Genomic DNA, 18,196 nt, shown 5'->3' on the forward strand with positions numbered 1-18,196 from the left:
TTAAAAAAATATTTTTCAGTGTGGAATTAGCGCACGCTGAGTGGTGCACAACCGTGGAACTCCTCAGCGCATCCCGCAGAACTGTTTTGAGCACGTGGTAGCCATGTGCTTGTGCTACTGTGGCTTAGTTAAAGGGTCTTTAAATGATTAGAAAGCAAAGGCATTGCAGCCTGAAAACTATCCTGTTTTCTCCTAGACCAAGATGGCTATAGCCTCATTCATTGATAGTAGAAAACAATGCATTTTTTCTAGCGTAAAAGGTGCCGGTACTCAAATGCCAGGCTCCCCTTCAGGGGTGGGGGTGATCACTGAGGGACCCACAATAGCCAGGCCCCCTACAACCAGTCACAGAATCTTTGACAAGGCAGAATTGGTGTGTAGGGCCTGAGCTCTTTCATTAAATTTCAGGGACCATGGGTCAATTTTAGCAGGCAATGAAAAAGGTGCCGGTACTCAGTACCCCCCCAAGTACCCCCTCAAAAAAAAGCCCTGGTAGGAAGTAACTTGACTAGATCGATCTTGTGGTCTTTATGTGCCATCATTTTCTATGCTTTTATATTGTTACACCAATATTCACACACCCAAGTGTAGGAACAACAGGCCTGGCAGAAATGGCCTTATTTTTCACCTGGATGGTCACAATATCTAGAGCTCTGTTCTTAGAAAGACTGACGTTCGAGTCCGCTTCGATAGCAATCTGGGAAAGCTATCTGTGCCGCCTGAACACTTTGAATCCTAAAGAGCTTCTAAGACAGATTCTTTGAGAAGTTTATGTACTTTGGACGATGGCCAACTTTGCTCCCTCAAAGGCCTATCGTGTAGATCTCACTACGCTGTGATGTGAACTCGAGGAGAGGTATGTTTATCTCAGCTGTTTTGACAAGTACATCAGCTTTTGTTTATGACTGCAGTAGAGGGCTTGAAGGTTGTTTTTACATGCTCCTCACCGTTCATCATTTTGAGCTCTGAAATACAATAATTCTGTTTAATTGGGCTCCTCTTTTGAGGATTTGCCATTCGCTTTGGCTTCGTAGGCTTAACTTGAACTATTTCCAGTTCTTTCTTCTGACTTTTCAAGGCAGCCTCTTTCCTCTGATCATCTCATTTGTTATTCCTTACAGATAAAATCTGTTTTATTGGACACCAAAGTAGAATAGAAAAGATTGGCTAAGTTTCCTAGGGCAGGATTAAATTATCAGCACTTATTAAACAAAAAATAATCATTGTAAACTTGTTTTCTAGAAGGTTCTGTTTGTAAGGCAAAAATTCAGATGTTGGGAAGCAGATGGAGCAGGACACCAAATGTGGCTTCCCATGCAGTTGAAGGAAGAACATTCTGGGTCTCTACTCCAGTTAATTGCCAGGGAAGGGTAATGAAGGGATGGTCTATTCTCAGGGAATAGCCCGATTGAAGCTCTAGCTTTTAAACGAATATACAATTTAGAATTGAGGGGTTTAGGCTTTTTCCTGCCTGGAGGGGTTAGATAAGTAAGATATCCCACTTTGAGGCTCAACAGGAGCCTTGGGCTTCTTGATCTAGGGGTTAAGGGGAGAAGGAGAAAGCAGAGGGGTTGCCAGTCTGGTCCGCAGCTGTCCCCTAGGACTTCAGGGAAAGAGGCCTGTTCCCACATGAGTATAAGAAGGATCAGGGGTTGCCAGCTTACCACACAGCTGTCCCCTGAGCCACACACTACCTTAAAGAGGAAGAAGGATAGATCAGCAGAGACATCTGACCCCATCGTCAGAAGAGGAAAATAGGAAGCTTGCCAGGTGCCCTTGGCCTTGATTGGCCGCTCTCGTGGACAGGATGCTGGGCTCGATGGACCCTTGGTCTTTTCCCAGTGTGACATTACTTATGTACTTATGTATGTAGAGTGAAACTGCCGTAGCTCACAGTCCTAACAGGGAAAGGAAGGATTGTAAACTGGAGTAGAGACCTTGGGATTTTTGCAGTAATCCTTAAGGCCCTGCCATTACATAGCTAATTTGAACTTGAGCAGCGATATCACTTGCAGCTGGGGAAAGAACTGAAATCCTAAATTAGAGCAATAGGAGTTTCACTCTCATCTGAAAACACTGGGTTTTTTTTTTTGTTTGTTACATTTGTACCCCGCGATTTCCCACTCATGGCAGGCTCAATGTGGCTTACATGGGGCAATGGAGGGTTAAGCGACTTGCCCAGAGTCACAAGGAGCTGCCTGTGCCTGAAGTGGGAATCAAACTCAGTTCCTCAGGACCAAAGTCCACCACCCTAATCACTAGGCCACTCCTCCTCTGTTGCTACTATTTGAGATTCTACATGGAATGTTGCTATTCCACTAGCAACATTCCATGTAGAAGTCGGCCCTTGCAGATCACCAATGTGGCTGCGCAGGCTTCTACATGGAATGTTGCTAGTGGAATAGCAACTTTCCATGTAAAATCTCAATAGTAGCAACATTCCATGTAGAATCTCCAATAGTAGCAACATTCCATGTAGAAGTCGGCCCTTGTAGATCACCAATGTGGCCGTGCAGGCTTCTGCTTCTGTGAGTCTGACGTCCTGCTCGTACGTGCAGGACGTCAGACTCACAGAAACAGAAGCCTGCGCAGCCTTCTACATGGAATAGCAACATTCCATGTAGAATCTCCAATAGTATCTATTTTATTTTTGTTACATTTGTACCCTGTGCTTTCCCACTCATGGCAGGCTCAATGCGGCTTACATGGGGCAATGGAGGGTTAAGTGACTTGCCCAGAGTCACAAGGAGCTGCCTGTGCCTGAAGTGGGAATCGAACTCAGTTCCTCAGTTCCCCAGGACCAAAGTCCACCACCCTAACCACTAGGCCACTAGTGGTTAGGTCACATCCATCATTGGAATGTAAGGACAATGCCAGGCAGACTTCTACGGTATGGCTAGGATAGGCTAGAGTGGACTTTGACGGCAACTCAGGTAGTTGGGAACTAAAGACAGTGCCAAGCGGACTTCTGCGACCTGTGTCCCAAAAATGGCAAAGAAAGGGCAAGTATACATATTTTATACCACATTCATTGTTGGTTTAATTATGAATTGTTAATAGGTGTGACTGTTGTGATGGATTGTTCAGGTCTTTCTCTGTTGTCATCTACTGTGTTATGGGGCTCATTTTCAAAGCACTTAGACTTACAAAGTTCCATTGGTTACTATGAAACTTTGTAAGTCTATGTGCTTTAAAAATATGCCTGGGCAAAGTATTAAGTGTCCAGTGAAAATTCCAGCCAATTCCAGAACAGAGGGAGGATCCCAATGTCCAGTATTACAAACAAGGGGTGCTGACTAATTCTGGAGGGAACGATAAATCCCCTGTGAAGGATTCAAACCTCGTCTTTTGGTTCTGCCTCTCAGCCAAGACCCTTGCTGTGATGGAATGCACATCCGGCCAGAGACCCTAGCTAATTACACTCCGTAGTCTTAGTGGATAAAGACACCTGATTATCCAAATCAGGACAGTCTGAATAAAGAGTTCTAGGAACATCTGCAGTATTCAGGGTCACTCAAGCCATCCACTATATTGGAATCAGTGTGAAGAAGGAACCTAGAAGTGTAGGAGATATTTAGGCTTGTTGTGTGATTCCAGCTGGACATTCAGGACTTTTCTAAATCTACTTCAGAGTCCCACACCACCACTCAAAGGCTGAAGAAACTATAAGAAACACAGCAGCCAGTCTTCTCGGAACAACAGATTCCACACAAGACCAGTGACCAACAATGCTATTCTGGAACCTTAGGAGCCCTGAGCTCCTACATCAGGGGGGTGGGCAACCACGGTTCTCAAGGACCACAACCCAGTTGGATCTTAGAGGCTTCCACAATGAATATGAATGAGATTGATTTTGCAAGTACTGCTTCCATTGTATGCAAACAGATCTCACGTATATTCATTGTGGAAATCTTGAAAACCTGACTGGGTTGTGGCCCTTGAGGACTGTGTTTGCCCACCCCTGTGCTAGTGCAATAGAACAACAGATGCTGTAAGTGAAAATCCACAGGGAAACTATTTGCACAGACCTTCAGCTCTTTTTTGTAACTTCTCCTTCTATTGAGAATATGTGGATGCTCTCTGTATAATTGCCTTTAGAGCAAGATTCCAGCAGTATGGGAGGGGAGTTCTCCTGATGTGCTCCCCCTCACCATGTTCCCTCTGTGATTTTATGGGGTTACACATAACTGTGCAAATGTGCAGGTGCAGAGGCCCGTCATAAACCATTACTAACATAGGTGTCAGCTCTCTGGGACCACCCCAAATATTCTGAGCCGTACTTCATTAAATTTGTAGGAGAAAGCTTCATGTTGCAGAGCAGTAGGGAAGTCAGGGATGAAGTGTTTCTGTATCCCAGCTACTGCTCCTGCTGCCTCCTGCAACCTATAGGCTGGCTGTGTCTGACTGACTGGCTACAGGGGGAGGAGAAAGTTGCTGTAGCCCGGGATAGTCTTTTAACTCCTAACCCTTGTTCACTTGTTCAGAACCCTTATTTTATCATCCTCACTTTAATATTCCCTTATCTCTTGTTTGTCCTGTTTGTCTGTCCTAATTAGATTGTAAGATCTGTTGAGCAGGGACTCTCTCTTCATGTTCAAGTGTACAGCGCTACGTACGTCTAGTAGCTCTATAGAAGTGATAAGTAGTAGTAGTATATCATAGTAAACATAGTAGATGATGGCAGAAAAAGACCTGCACGGTCCATCCAGTCTGCCCAAGAAGATAAATTCATATGTGCTACTTTTTTATTTGTACTGTCCTCTTCAGTGCACAGACCGTATAAGTCTGGCCAGCCCTATCCCCGCCTCCCAACCACCAACCCCGCCTCCCAACCACCAGCTCTGGCACAGACCTTATAAGTCTGCCCAGCACTATCCCCGCCTCCCAACTACCAGTCCCGCCTCCCACCACCAGCTCTGGCACAGACCGTATAAGTCTGCCCAGCACTATCCCTGCCTCCCAACCACCAACCCCGCCTCCCAACCACCAGCTCTGGCACAGACCTTATAAGTCTGCCCAGCACTATCCCCGCCTCCCAACTACCAGTCCCGCCTCCCACCACCAGCTCTGGCACAGACCTTATAAGTCTGCCCAGCACTATCCCCGCCTCCCAACTACCAGTCCCGCCTCCCACCACCAGCTCTGGCACAGACCGTATAAGTCTGCCCAGCACTATCCCTGCCTCCCACCACCGGCTCTGGCACAGACCATATAAGTCTGCCCAACACTAGTCCCGCCTCCCAACCACCAGCCCCAGCTCAGAGTTCTAAGCTACATCAGTTTCCCTGTGCCATTGCTAAAGTGACTATCACTGCTTATGTTATTGTCCTTCTATTTCATAACTAAAGAATTAAGTAAATAACTCCAACAGAGTGGTCTGGATTCTTGTCTGAAAGGAGAACGATGTCTGTGGTACTGCCTCTAGCCTCTTGGTGTATGCCAGCCCCGAGCCATGGCCCCAACAAATATAAATCTTTTTATGGACTGGATAAGCTCTGATCCAGGGCACATACTTGGAACCACCTAGGTGAACTCATAAAATCAGCAGTTGTACTAAACTTAAGAGGATGGAGAACACAAAGCCACGAGACATAGCGAACGGAGAGGGGTACAAATGGGACACAGAGCGGCAGAACAATATGATAGGATTGGGAGAGAGGAGTGAAACTCAGGCTTAGTCCTGTGCCCGAAAGACTGTGTGTTGCAAGGGGACTAGACAAAAAGGAGAGAGACTGCTAACCAGGGGCGGACTGACCAGGCAACTGGGCAGTGCCCGAGAGCCCAGAGGTTCTGCCCGGATACCCAGTACACCACTGGTGATCTAGTGACAGCCGAGACTATCTGCGAGAGTCTCGCGAGACTGTCGAGACCTGCGAGACTACCGCAGGAAGTCTCGGCCACCATTTTGAAAACACGGTGGCACCGGCAGATGGGGGAATAGTGGCAGTGCAGCGGGCAGGAAAGAACATGCCCCACTGCAGAGGCCACCAGACTACCAGGACCCCTCAGGTAGGACCGGGGCAGCAGTGGCAGGGGTGGTGTCGGGCAGCGGCCAGACCACCTTCAGTTCGCCCCTGCTGCTAACCATCCTGATAGAGAAAGAAGGCACATAAGTACATAAGTATCGTTTATCGTTTATTTATTTACCAGACCGTCACTTATTACAAAGGTAAATCAGAACGGTTTACAATATAAAATAACATTAAAATGACATTAAGACAATAAATAAACATACTCTGAAATCCATTTATGACAGAAAAGCACTGCACAAAATCAACACACATTCAGATTTCAAAGGCTATAATCATAAAAACATTAATAAAAATCAAAAAACTAAAATGTTTTTTCCCCTCTATTTCTATTTTAAGCTTTTTTTTCAAATGACTCCCGAAAAAAAAATGTGTTTTTAAAGCTTTACGAAAATGAGTATAAGAATCTTCAAGCCTAAGTTCTTTAGGAAGACAATTCCAAAGTGAGGGAGCTAAGAAACAAATGCCGATGTTCGCGTTGATTCCCATCTAGCTTTAGATGGGGATGGAATTACATAAGTATTCAGGCGAGAATCTAGAAAATGGGGAGATATCAGTTATAAAGCATCAAAATGTCTGACTTTATACAGAGGAAAGGCCTCGAGAAGCCCCCAGCATACAAACAAAGCTTCAAGGGCTGGACATCTTCATCATTGGCCAGAAAACCCACTTTCTAGATTTTCACCTGAATAAATAGGGAGACCACCTCCTGGTTAGATTAATAATTACATAAGCATTGCCATACTGGGAAAGACCAAAGGTCTATCGAGCCCAGCATCCTGTTTCCAACAGTGGTCAATCCAGGTCACAAATGAAAGAGTTGACGAGTTCAGTGCCTGTCCAGTGAAGGATAGCAAGAAGACTCCTGATACGAAACATTATGAAATAACAACAACAATTTAAATTTCACACGCTAGACGACTGATAACCACCTCGGTCTTTTCAGGTACACAGTAATACGTTCAAACCTCAGCAAATCAAACAATAAGCCAGCGGTAGAGGTCTGAGCTATCGACAAAGATTTAGTACAAGTGGCAGATAAACCCGGTAATCAATACCAGTCAGAACCAGGGGCTTCAACAACCCTTATGAGATCCATCGTTGGTAATAATCTCCGCAGTTTATATACCAAATGAAGCTTAAATTATGAACTACGAACCAATTGCTGAACCTAGGAGAACGTATTGACTGTTTGTCCTATTGTTTTCATATCCTTGTCGTATATATTTTGGCACATAGGAAGGGATAAATTGAGATTTTTATGCATAATTCTACAGCAGCCTCCTCTCCCTTTTCTCAAATTGTAATACAGTGCCTGTCAACAACTTTAAGTGAATACTCAACCTCCAGGAGACCTTCTGACTAGTCTGTGAGCCTGGAAGAAGGGTGTGGTAGAGTTCTGTTGTGCTTTAGCCATAGCCGCTACTGTGCATGCTGCAAGGGGGTACAGGGAGCAGCCTTGCGGCTGTTGGGTCCACCAGTTCCCCGTTCCCTTTTTCTGTTCTGGGACGGGGAACTGGCAAAGCCAACAGTTGCTGCTTGACTGTTCCCAGCACCCCCAGGAGGTAAGAGCAATGTGCCGGGGGGAGGGGGGGGTGAAGCACCGGAGGGGGGAGTTGATGCACTGGGGGGAGGTGATGCACCGGGGGTGGTGTTGCTGCGCCCAGGGGGTGCGCAGTGGCGATCCACCCCGGGTGGCAGCCAATCTAGGAACGCCAGTGGATAAAGGAGAGATGCTTGATGTGGTGTGTCTAGATTTTCAGAAAGCTTTTGAGAAGGAATGGATCCTCAGAAGCTTAGCTGAGATTGGGTGGCGGAGCCGGTGGTGGGCGCCAGGGCTGGTGGTTGGGAGGTGGGGCTAGTGCTGGGCAGACATCTACGGTCTGTGCCCTGAAAATGACAGATACAAATCAAGGTAAGGTATACACAAAAAGTAGCACATATGAGTTTATCTTGTTGGGCAGACTGGATGGACCGTGCAGGTCTTTTTCTGCCGTCATCTACTATGTTACTCATGTTACTATGATAAGGCTCCTCATGAGAGACCCCTGAGAAAATTACAGAGTCATAGGATAGGAGGCAATATTCTGGTGCGGAATAGAAATTGGTTATTGGACAGAAAACAGAGAGTACGGTTAAATGGTCATTTCTCTCAATGGAGGAGGGTGAACAGTGGAGTGCCACAAGGATCTGTACTGGGATCAGTGCTATTTAACATATTTATAAATGATATGGAAATTAGAATGATGAGTGAGGTGATTAAATTGGCAGATGATACAAAACTATTCAAGGTTGTTAAAATATGTGCGGACTGTGAAATATTGCAGGAAGACCTTAGGAAATTGGAAAACTGGGCGTCCAAATAGCAGATGACATTTAATGTGGACAAATGCAAGGTGATGCACATTGGAAAGAATAAACTGAATCATAGTTACCTGATGCCAGGTTCCACCTTGGGGGGTCGGCACTCAAGAAAAAGATCTAGGTGTTGTTGTAGAAAATACGTTGAAATGTTCTGCTCAGTGTGCGGCGGCAGCCAAAAAAGCAAACAGGATTCTAGGAATTATTAGGAAAGGGATGGTGAATAAGACTGAAACTACCATAATGCCTCTGTATCACTCCGTGGTGCAACTGCACCTTGAGTATTGCGTTCAGTTCTAGTCTCCGTATCTCAAAAAAGATACAGTGGAATTAGAAAAGGTTCAAAGAAGAGCGACCAAAATGATAAAGGGGGTGGAATTCCTCTCGTATGAGGAAAGGTTAAAGAGGTTAGGGCTCTTCATCTTGGAAAAGATACAGATAAGGGGGAGATATGAATGAGGTCTACAAAATCCTGAGTGGTGTAGAATGAGTAGAAGTAAATCAATTTTTTTACAAGTTCCAAAAGTACAAAGACTAGGGGACACTTGAGGAAGTTACATTGCCTCTCCGCTCTCATCTCTCCCTACATTCCTCCCCGTGAACTCTGCTTACTTGACAAATCTCTCTTGTCGTCCTCCTTCTCCTCCACTGCTAACTCCAAGCTTCGCTCCTTTTCTCTCGCGGCACCTTATGCCTGGAATAGACTTCCTGGACCTATACGTCTAGCAGTGGCGTACCAAGGGGGGGGGGGCGGTGGGGGCGGTCCACCCCAGGTGCACGCCGCTGGGGGTGTGCCGCGCGCCTGTCGGCTCTTCATTTTCATGCTCCCTTTGTCCCGGAACAGGGTTCTTTCGCCGGGGGATCGGGGGTCTTTCGCCGGGGGGGGGGGGGTCGGGCTGTTCCGGGGGGGGGGGGGGGGTGCTGCACCCAGGGGGCGGGGCGTAAACGGAGTAACATAGTGTCAGCCAGCCCCCCTAGGAACGCCACTGACGTCTAGCTCCATCTCTACCTGTTTTCAAATCTATGCTGAAAACCCACATTTTCACTGCTGCTTTTAGCTCCTAGCCACAATTGCCCTCCCCTTGTCCCTTCCTCCCTTCTCACCCATTATTTCCCTCACCCATAACTGTCTTGTTTGTCTGTATTACTTAGATTGTAAGCTCTTTTGAGCAGGGACTGTCTCTTTGTGTCAGGTGTTCAGCGCTGCGTGCATCTGGTAGTGCTATACAAATGCTAATAATAATAATAATAATAACAACAATAAATTAAATAGGAGGAAATATTTTTTCACTCAAGGAATAGTTAAGCTCTGGAACTCTTTGCCAGAGGATGTGGTAATGGTGGTTAGTGTATCTGGGTTTAGAAAAGGTTTGGAAAATTTCCTGGTGGAAAGGTCCATAGTCTGCTATAGAGACAGACATGGGGAAGCAACTGCTTGCCCTGAGATTTGTAGCATGGAATGTTGCCAGGATTTGGGTTTCTTACACCACTGTTGGGAAACAGGATGCTGGGCTAGATGGACCACTGGTCTGACCCTGTATGGCTACTTTTATGTTCTTATGAGTAAGTACACACAGGAAATCCAATACGTTAGCATTTAACTTTCAAAAAGGAGACTATGATAAAATGAGAATAACAGTGAAAAAACAGAGGATCAGCTGCAAAGGTGAAAAATTTACATCAGGTGTGGATGCTGTTCAAAAATACCATCCTGGAAACTCAGGCCAAATATATTCCATGTATTAAAAAAGGAGGAAGGAAGACCAAACAACAGTCAGCAGGGTTAAAAAGTGAGGTGAAGGAAGCTATTAGAGCTAAAAGAAAATCCTTCAGAATATGGAAGAAGGATCTGACTGAAAATAATAGGAAACGGCATAAGGAAATGCAAAGTGTTGATAAGGAAAACTGAAAAGAACATTGTGTTGGAGGCAAAAACACATGGTAAAAACTTTTTTAGGTATATTAAAAGGAAGAAGCCGGCAAGGGAATCAGTTGGACTGCTTGATGATTGAGGGGTAAAAGGGAGCACTCCGGGAATACAAGGCCATAGCAGAGAGATTAAATTAATTCTTTACTTTGATCTTCACAGAGGAAGATTACTACTACTACTACTACTATTTAGCATTTCTATAGCGCTACAAGGCGTACGCAGCGCTGCACAAACATAGAAGAAAGACAGTCCCTGCTCAAAGAGCTTACAATCTAATAGACAAAAAAATAAAGTAAGCAAATCAAATCAATTAATGTGTACAGGAAGGAGGAGAAGAGGGTAGGTGGAGGCGAGTGGTTACAAGTGGTTACGAGTCAAAAGCAATGTTCAAGAGGTGGCCTTTCAGTCTAGATTTAAAGGTGGTCAAGGATGGGGCAAGACGTAGGGGCTCAGGAAGTTTATTCCAGGCGTAGGGTGCAGCGAGACAGAAGGCGCGAAGTCTGGAGTTGGCAGTAGTGGAGAAGGGAACAGATAAGAAGGATTTATCCATGGAGCGGAGTGCACGGGAAGGGGTGTAGGGAAGGACGATGTGGAAGATATAGCAGTGCCGGAAATGGTATTCAGTGCTAACAAGTCAGAGAAACCGAATCAAATCTCTCTAAACCTGGAAGATGTAATGTGGCAATTTGACAAACTGAAGAGTAGCAAATCACCTGGACCAGTTGGTATACATCCTAAAGTATTGATAGAATTGAAAAATGAACTTGCAGAACTATCGTTAGTAATATGTAATTTATCTTTAAAATCAAGCATGGTACCGGAAGATTTGAGGATGGCCAATGTAACGTCAATTTTAAAAAAGGGTTCCAGAGGTGATCCGGAAAATTACAGACTGGTGAGCCTGACATCAGTGCCAGGCAAAATGGTAGAGACTATTATAAAGAACAAAATTACAGAGCATATACATAAGCATGGATTAATGAGACAAAGCCAACAAGGATTTAGTGATGGGAAACGGTGCCTCACCAATCTACAACATTTCTTTGAAGAGATGAACGTGTACTTAAACACTGGAATTCATTGCCAGAGAATGTGGTAAAAGTGGTTAGCTTAGCAGAGTTTAAAAAAGGTTTGGCCGGCTTCCTAAAGGAAAAGTTCATAGACCATCATTAAATTGGACTTGGGGAAACTCCACTATTTCTGGGATAAGCAGCATAAAATGTATTGAACGTTTTTTGGGATTTTCTCAGGTATTTGTGACCTGTATTGGAAATAGGATGCTAGGCTTGATGGACCTTTGGCCTGTCCCAGTATGGCAATACTTTTATATCTTAGTAGCAGATATTAACATTTTTACAGTCACTTCCAACCTCATCCACTCTGAAGGGAGGAGAACTTGTCAAAACTGACATCTTCAGAAGCGCCGCAGCACAAGTAGACAATTCTCCGAGCTGTGAGGCCTAGATGAGCAGGGGGATCTACCCCGGGACCTTATGTAATAAAGGGCATTCCCCCAGGCCCAGAATGGAGAAAGGTCCTTCTATAATAGCACTCTATATAAAAAAAAAGAAAGGCTTTTAGTTTATTTACAGTAGGTTAATAACCGGATTGCATAAGAGGCGCTCTGATTAAAAACAGAGGAAGGATACTAGAAAAACAATGTTAAACATTAATTGTCGTATCAGTCTTATTGATCAAGATAATTGTTCTTGGCTCAGGTTCTTCTGTCAGGAATATGTGTATCCTGTCCCAGCTCTGAACTTTCATTTCCATAACAGTGGAATAACCTAGTGCTAGCAGACTGAGAAGAAGAGGAGCCAGCATTTAAATTTAGCTTCTCTCCATGGCGCTCCTTCTGACTGCTCAAGAAAATGCTCAGCCGAACCCTTCTATTCTCTCAGGTACAAAACCTAGATTGCAATGCAGAGCAATACCCATTGTACGGTATCTATAGGTAACTTATTTTGAATTTGGACCAGTGACGTAGCTAAGTGGGGTCGGGGGGGCTGGGCCCCCGTAGATTTGGCCCTGGATTCCCCTGCCGACGACCCTCTCGACCCCCCTCCCCGCCGTCGCCTGCTTTTGCTGGCGGGGGACCCCAACCCCTGCCAGCCAAGGTCCTCTTCTTCCCACAAAAGGCTTCCTTCTGTTTCTGACGTCCTGCACAAAGCCTTGCAGATCAGCTGATCTGCAAGGCTTCGTTCTGTGAGTCTGACCGTGACATCCTGCACATACAACATGCAGGACGTTAGAAACAGAAGGAAGCCTTTTGCGAGAAGATTACCTCAGCTGGCGGGGGTTGGGATCCCCCGCCAGCAAAGGTAGGCGACGGCGGGAGGGGGGTTGAGGGCAGTGGCGTAGCCACAGGTGGGCCTGGGCCCACCCACTTAGGGCTCAGGCCCATCCAACAGTAGCACATGGTAATGAAAATCCTGCTCTTCACAATACTGGCACCTTCGCATGCTCAGTTTTCAGCGTGGAGACTGGAGAGAAGCATTTTCCCACCAGCTGAGATATATTTTTTGATGTGGGGGAGAGAACATTTGGTGCCCACCCACTTCTTGTCTAGGCCCACCCAAAATCTGCTGTCTGGCTACGCCCCTGGTTAAGAGGGTCGGTGGCAGGGGGGGCAAAGTTGGTGGTGGTGGCGGGGTCGGCAATGGCGGGGGGGGGGGGGGGGTCGGCAGCACCGTGGGGGGGGGGCTAAAATGTGCCCCCTCACCTTGGGCTCTGGACCCCCCCCTCCCGCCGAAGTCTGGCTACACCCCTGATTAGGACTTGGAAAGATGATCAGAGCCAGCCCTAGGCATACTGTGTGCCCTACCTTGGGCTGCTAAGAACATAAGAATAGCCATACTGTGTCAGACCAATGGTCCATCTAGCCCAGTATCCTGCTTCCAGCAGTGGCCAAGCCAGGTCACAAGTACCTGACAAAAAAACCAAATAGTAGTAACATTCCATGCAGAACCCTAAAAAGTAGCAACATTCCATGTAGAATCAACCCCAAAGAGTAGCAAGATTCCATTCAGAATCTCAAAGAGTAACAAGATTTGATGCTACTAATCCCAGGGCAAGCAGTAGCAATAGCAGACTACTGACTTTTCCCCCAGGAATTTGTCCAAACCTTTTTTAAACCCAGATACGCTGTTACTAAATCCTCCGGCTGCAAGTTCTAGAGCTTAACTATTCATTGAGTGAAAAAATATTTCCTCCAATTTGTTTTAAAAGTGTTTCCATGTAGCTTCATTGTGTGTCACGAGTCTTTGTACTTGTTGAAAAAGTAAAAAAATCAATTCACTCCTACTCGTTCTACACCACTCAGGATTTTCTGGACTTTAATCATATCTCCCCTCAGCTATCTCTTTTCCAGGCTAAAGAGCCCTAACCTCTTTAGCCTTTCCTTATCTGAGAGCAGTTTCAGCCCTGTTAGGTCCCTTTTCTTTGAACCTTTTCTAATTCCACTATATATTCTTTGAGATACAGTGACCAGAACTGAACGCAAAACTCAAGGTAAGGTTGCACCATGGAGCGATACAGAGGCATTATGGTATTTTCGGTCTTATTTACCATCCCTTTCCTAATAATTCCTAGCATCCTGTTTGCTTTTTTGGCCGCCGCCGCACATTGAGCAGAAGATTTCAGCATATTGTCAACAACACCACCTAGATCTTTTTCTTGGGTGCTGACACCCAAGAAGGACCCTAGCATCAGGTAACTATGATTTGGATTATTTTTCCCAATGTGCATCACTTTGTATTTGTCCATATTAAATTTCATCTGCCATTTGAATGCCCAGTTTCTGCCCCCTTCATGACCTGGCATAACTCCTTCTCTCTATCTATGGGTCCAGCATCTCTCCTCCTCTGTTCCAGTCCCCACTCCCCAGTCCGGTCTCTGTCTCTTCCCTCCCTCAGTCTGGTCTCTCTCTCTCTCTCTCTTTCTCTCCTCTTGTGCTCCCCTTCCCGGCAGGTCCAGAACATATTCACCTCCCTCTCCCTTCAACACCCCCCCCCCCCCACTCAGTCCAGTACATCTCCATCTCCATCCAGACCCCCTCGCCCCAGTCTAGCTCATCCCGGCACAACACAAATTCATCTCTTTCTAGTCCACCCCTGGATTTAGCCTTCCCTCTGTTGGTCCCCCTTCTGTGAGGTCATTTCCTGCAGGACCAGCAGAGGGAAGGCCCCAACGCTGGCCAAGTAGTGTGCCTTAATTGTAGCCGGTGTTGGGGATGAAGCAACTTTAGAGGATCTGTAAGGGGGGGGGGGGGAGACGGATGCTGGATTAGAGGTGGGGAGGAAGAGAGAAAGGGACATGCTGAGGCTACTGCCATGGGGCCCCTGGGAACAGAAGGCCCTGTGCAAACACCCCTATCGCCCATGCCTATGACCTGCCCTGATGCTAAGGGAAGAGAATCAGCTTTGGGAAATGTGCATTTCTGATATCTTCCATTTCAGTTTCTATTTTTATTTGTGACAGATTGTCTATATAGGTATGGAATATGTTTGCTTTTTGCAGGGTTTCTTTACTAGAGCTCTAAAGGAGTTCCCCCTCCTTCCTGGTCCCCACTACCTTGGGATGAATCACCTGCCAGTACCACAGAAGGATCCCTGCCAGAGAGTGAAGAGACTTTTTTCTCCCCACCCTATTTTCTTCTATGTTTTTTGTTTGTGTTTCGTTTCAGGATGAAGAAGGACTAGATACAGATCAGTGGAGCCTAGCAATGTTGCAGAAAGAAGCAACTTCTGACATAAGAACATAACCACCGCCATACTGGGAAAAGACCAAGGGTCTATCAAGCCCAGCATCCTGTCTCCGACAGTGGCCAATCCAGGCCTCAAGAACCCGGCATAAACCCAAAAACAAAACAACAATTTAAATTACCATATTTTTCGGACTATAAGACGCACTTTTTTCCCCCAAAATTTGGGAGGAAAATGGGGGGGTGCGTCTTATAGTCCGAAGGTAGCGTTTTTTGACCTCCGTTCCATACTTACAGGATTCCATGTTCCCTGGTGGTCTAGTGATGTCGGGGCAGGAAAGAGCCCCCTCTTTCCTGCCCATCGCGCTGCTCTCCGTGCTTCTCAATGCTTTCCGACGGTCTCGGCGAGATTCAAAATGGCCGCCGAGATTCTCGGCGGCCATTTTGAATCTCGCCGAGACCGTCGGAAAGCATTGAGAAGCACGGAGAGCAGCGCGATGGGCAGGAAAGAGCCCCCTCTTTCCTGCCCCGACGTCACTAGACCACCAGGGAACACGGAATCCTGTAAGTACGGGACGGAGGTCCAAAACCCGGACAAGACGCACCGGAGCACCTAGGTTTTAGAGGAGGGAAAGAGGAAAATTTTTTTTTTCCTATTTCCCTCCTCTAAAACCTAGGTGCGTCTTATGGTCCGATGCGTCTTATAGTCCGAAAAATACGGTAATAAAGTTCAATGGACTTTTCCTTCAGGAATCTGTCCAAACCCCTTTTAAGCTCAGCAAGGCCAACCGCTGTCACTACATTGTCCGGCAACGAGTTCCAGAGTCTAACTACACGCTGAGTAAAGAAAAACTTCCTCCTATTTGTTTTAAATCTCCCACATTCTAGCTTCATCTTGTGTCCCCTGGTTCTATTATTGTTAGAAAGTGTAAACAAATGCTTCGCGTCTGTCCGCTCCATTCCACTCATTATCTTGTAGACTTCTATCATATCACCCCTCAGCCGCCTCTTCTCCAAGCTGAAGAGCCCTAACCGTCTTAGCCTTTCCTCATAGGGAAGTCCTCCCATCCCTTTTACCATTTTCGTCGCCCTTCTCTGCACCTTCTCCAATTCCTTTATATCCTTTTTGAGGTGCGGTGACCAGAACTGAACACAATACTCGAGGTGCGGTCTCACCATGGAGCGATACAACGGCATTATAACATCCGCGTGTTTGTTTTCCATCCCTTTCCTAATAATACTCAACATTCTGTGCGCCTTCTTAGCCGCCGCAGCACACTGAGCAGAGGTTTTCAATGTCTTATCCATGATGATTCCCAGATCCCTTTCTAGATCTGTAACTCCTAACGCGGAACCTTGCATGACATAGCTGTAATTCGGGTTCCTCTTTTCCACATGCATCACTTTGCACTTGTCAACATTGAACTTCATCTGCCATTTGGACGCCCAATCTCCTAGTCTCGCGAGGTCCTCCTATAATCTTTCACACTCCTCCTGCAACTTGACGACCCTGAATAACTTTGTGTCATCTGCGAATTTAATTACCTCACTAGTTACTCCCATCTCTAGGTCATTTATAAATATATTAAAAAGCAGCGGTCCCAGCACAGACCACTGAGGGACCCCACTAACTGCCCTTCTCCATTGAGAATACTGACCATTCAATCCTACTCTCTGCTTCCTATCTTTCAGCCAGCTCTTAATCCACAATAATACCCTTCCTCCGATCCCATGACTCTCCAGTTTCCTCTGGAGTCTTTCATGAGGCACTTTGTCAAACGCCTTCTGAAAATTCAAGTACACAATATCCTCCGGCTCCCCATTGTCCACATGTTTGTTCACCCCCTCAAAAAAAATGCAGTAGATTGGAGAGGCAAGACCTCCCTTCACTACATCTGTGCTGACTTTGTCTCATCAGCCCATGTTTTTGTATGTGCTCTGTAATTTTATTTTTAATAATAGCCTCTACCATTTTGCCCGGCACCAACGTCAGACTCACCGGTCTATAATTTCCCGGATCTCCTCTGGAACCCTTTTTAAAAATCGGCGTTACATTGGCTACCCTCCAGTCTTCCAGTACCTCACCTGATTTTAGGGATACATTGCAAATTACTAGCAGTAGCTCTACAAGTTCATTTTTCAGTTCTATAGGGTCCTTTTACTAAGGCACAATTTTTTTTTTTGTTACATTTGTACCCTGCGCTTTCCCACTCATGGCAGGCTCAATGCGGCTTACATGGGGCAATGGAGGGTTAAGTGGCTTGCCCAGAGTCCCACTAGCAACATTCCATGTAGAAGTCGGCCCTTGCAGATCACCAATGTGGCCGCGCAGGCTTCTGCTTCTGTGAGTCTGACGTCCTGTACGTGCAGGACGTCAGACTCACAGAAACAGAAGCCTGCGCAGCCTTCTACATGGAATGTTGCTAGTAGAATAGCAACATTCCATGTAGAATCTCCAATAGTAGCAACATTCCATGTAGAATCTCCAAAAGTATCTATTTTATTTTTGTTACATTTGTACCCTGCGCTTTCCCACTCATGGCAGGCTCAATGCGGCTTACATGGGGCAATGGAGGGTTAAGTGACTTGCCCAGAGTCCCACTAGCAACATTCCATGTAGAAGTCGGCCCTTGCAGATCACCAATGTGGCTGCGCAGGCTTCTGCTTCTGTGAGTCTGACGTCCTGTACGTGCAGGACGTCAGACTCACAGAAACAGAAGCCTGCGCAGCCTTCTACATGGAATGTTGCTAGTGGAATAGCAACATTCCATGTAGAATCTCCAATAGTAGCAACATTCCATGTAGAATCTCCAATAGTAGCAACATTCCACTTAGAATCTCTAATAGTAGCAACATTCCATGTAGAATCTCCAATAGTATCTATTTTATTTTTGTTACATTTGTACCCTGCGCTTTCCCACTCATGGCAGGCTCAATGCGGCTTACATGGGGCAATGGAGGGTTAAGTGACTTGCCCAGAGTCACAAGGAGCTGCCTGTGCCTGAAGTGGGAATGGAACTCAGTTCCTCAGGACCAAAGTCCACCACCCTAACCACTAGGCCACTCCTCCACAGCTGTCTTCCCCTCCACAATAAAAGTTACATTCTAGTAGTGTTATCAGACTAGATCAGTGGCTCCCAAACCTGGTCCAATAGCGTTTTTAGCGCATGCTAA

At 46.1% G+C, this 18,196-nt stretch overlaps 2 long non-coding RNA genes across 2 annotated transcripts in view; one reads left to right on the forward strand and one right to left on the reverse strand.

Moving 5' to 3' along the window:
* Positions 1-18,196, reverse strand: part of LOC115473761 — a 1,161,257-nt gene that overhangs the window by 428,731 nt on the left and 714,330 nt on the right. The gene's annotated exons all lie outside the window — the stretch shown is intronic.
* On the forward strand, positions 2-18,172 carry LOC115473762. Its single transcript, XR_003942741.1, has 3 exons — positions 2-18; positions 11,913-11,915; positions 18,097-18,172. It is a non-coding gene; the product is annotated as an uncharacterized LOC115473762 (long non-coding RNA).

The sequence above is a fragment of the Microcaecilia unicolor genome, chromosome 7 (genome assembly GCF_901765095.1).
Source record: "Microcaecilia unicolor chromosome 7, aMicUni1.1, whole genome shotgun sequence".
NCBI lineage: Eukaryota > Metazoa > Chordata > Amphibia > Gymnophiona > Siphonopidae > Microcaecilia > Microcaecilia unicolor.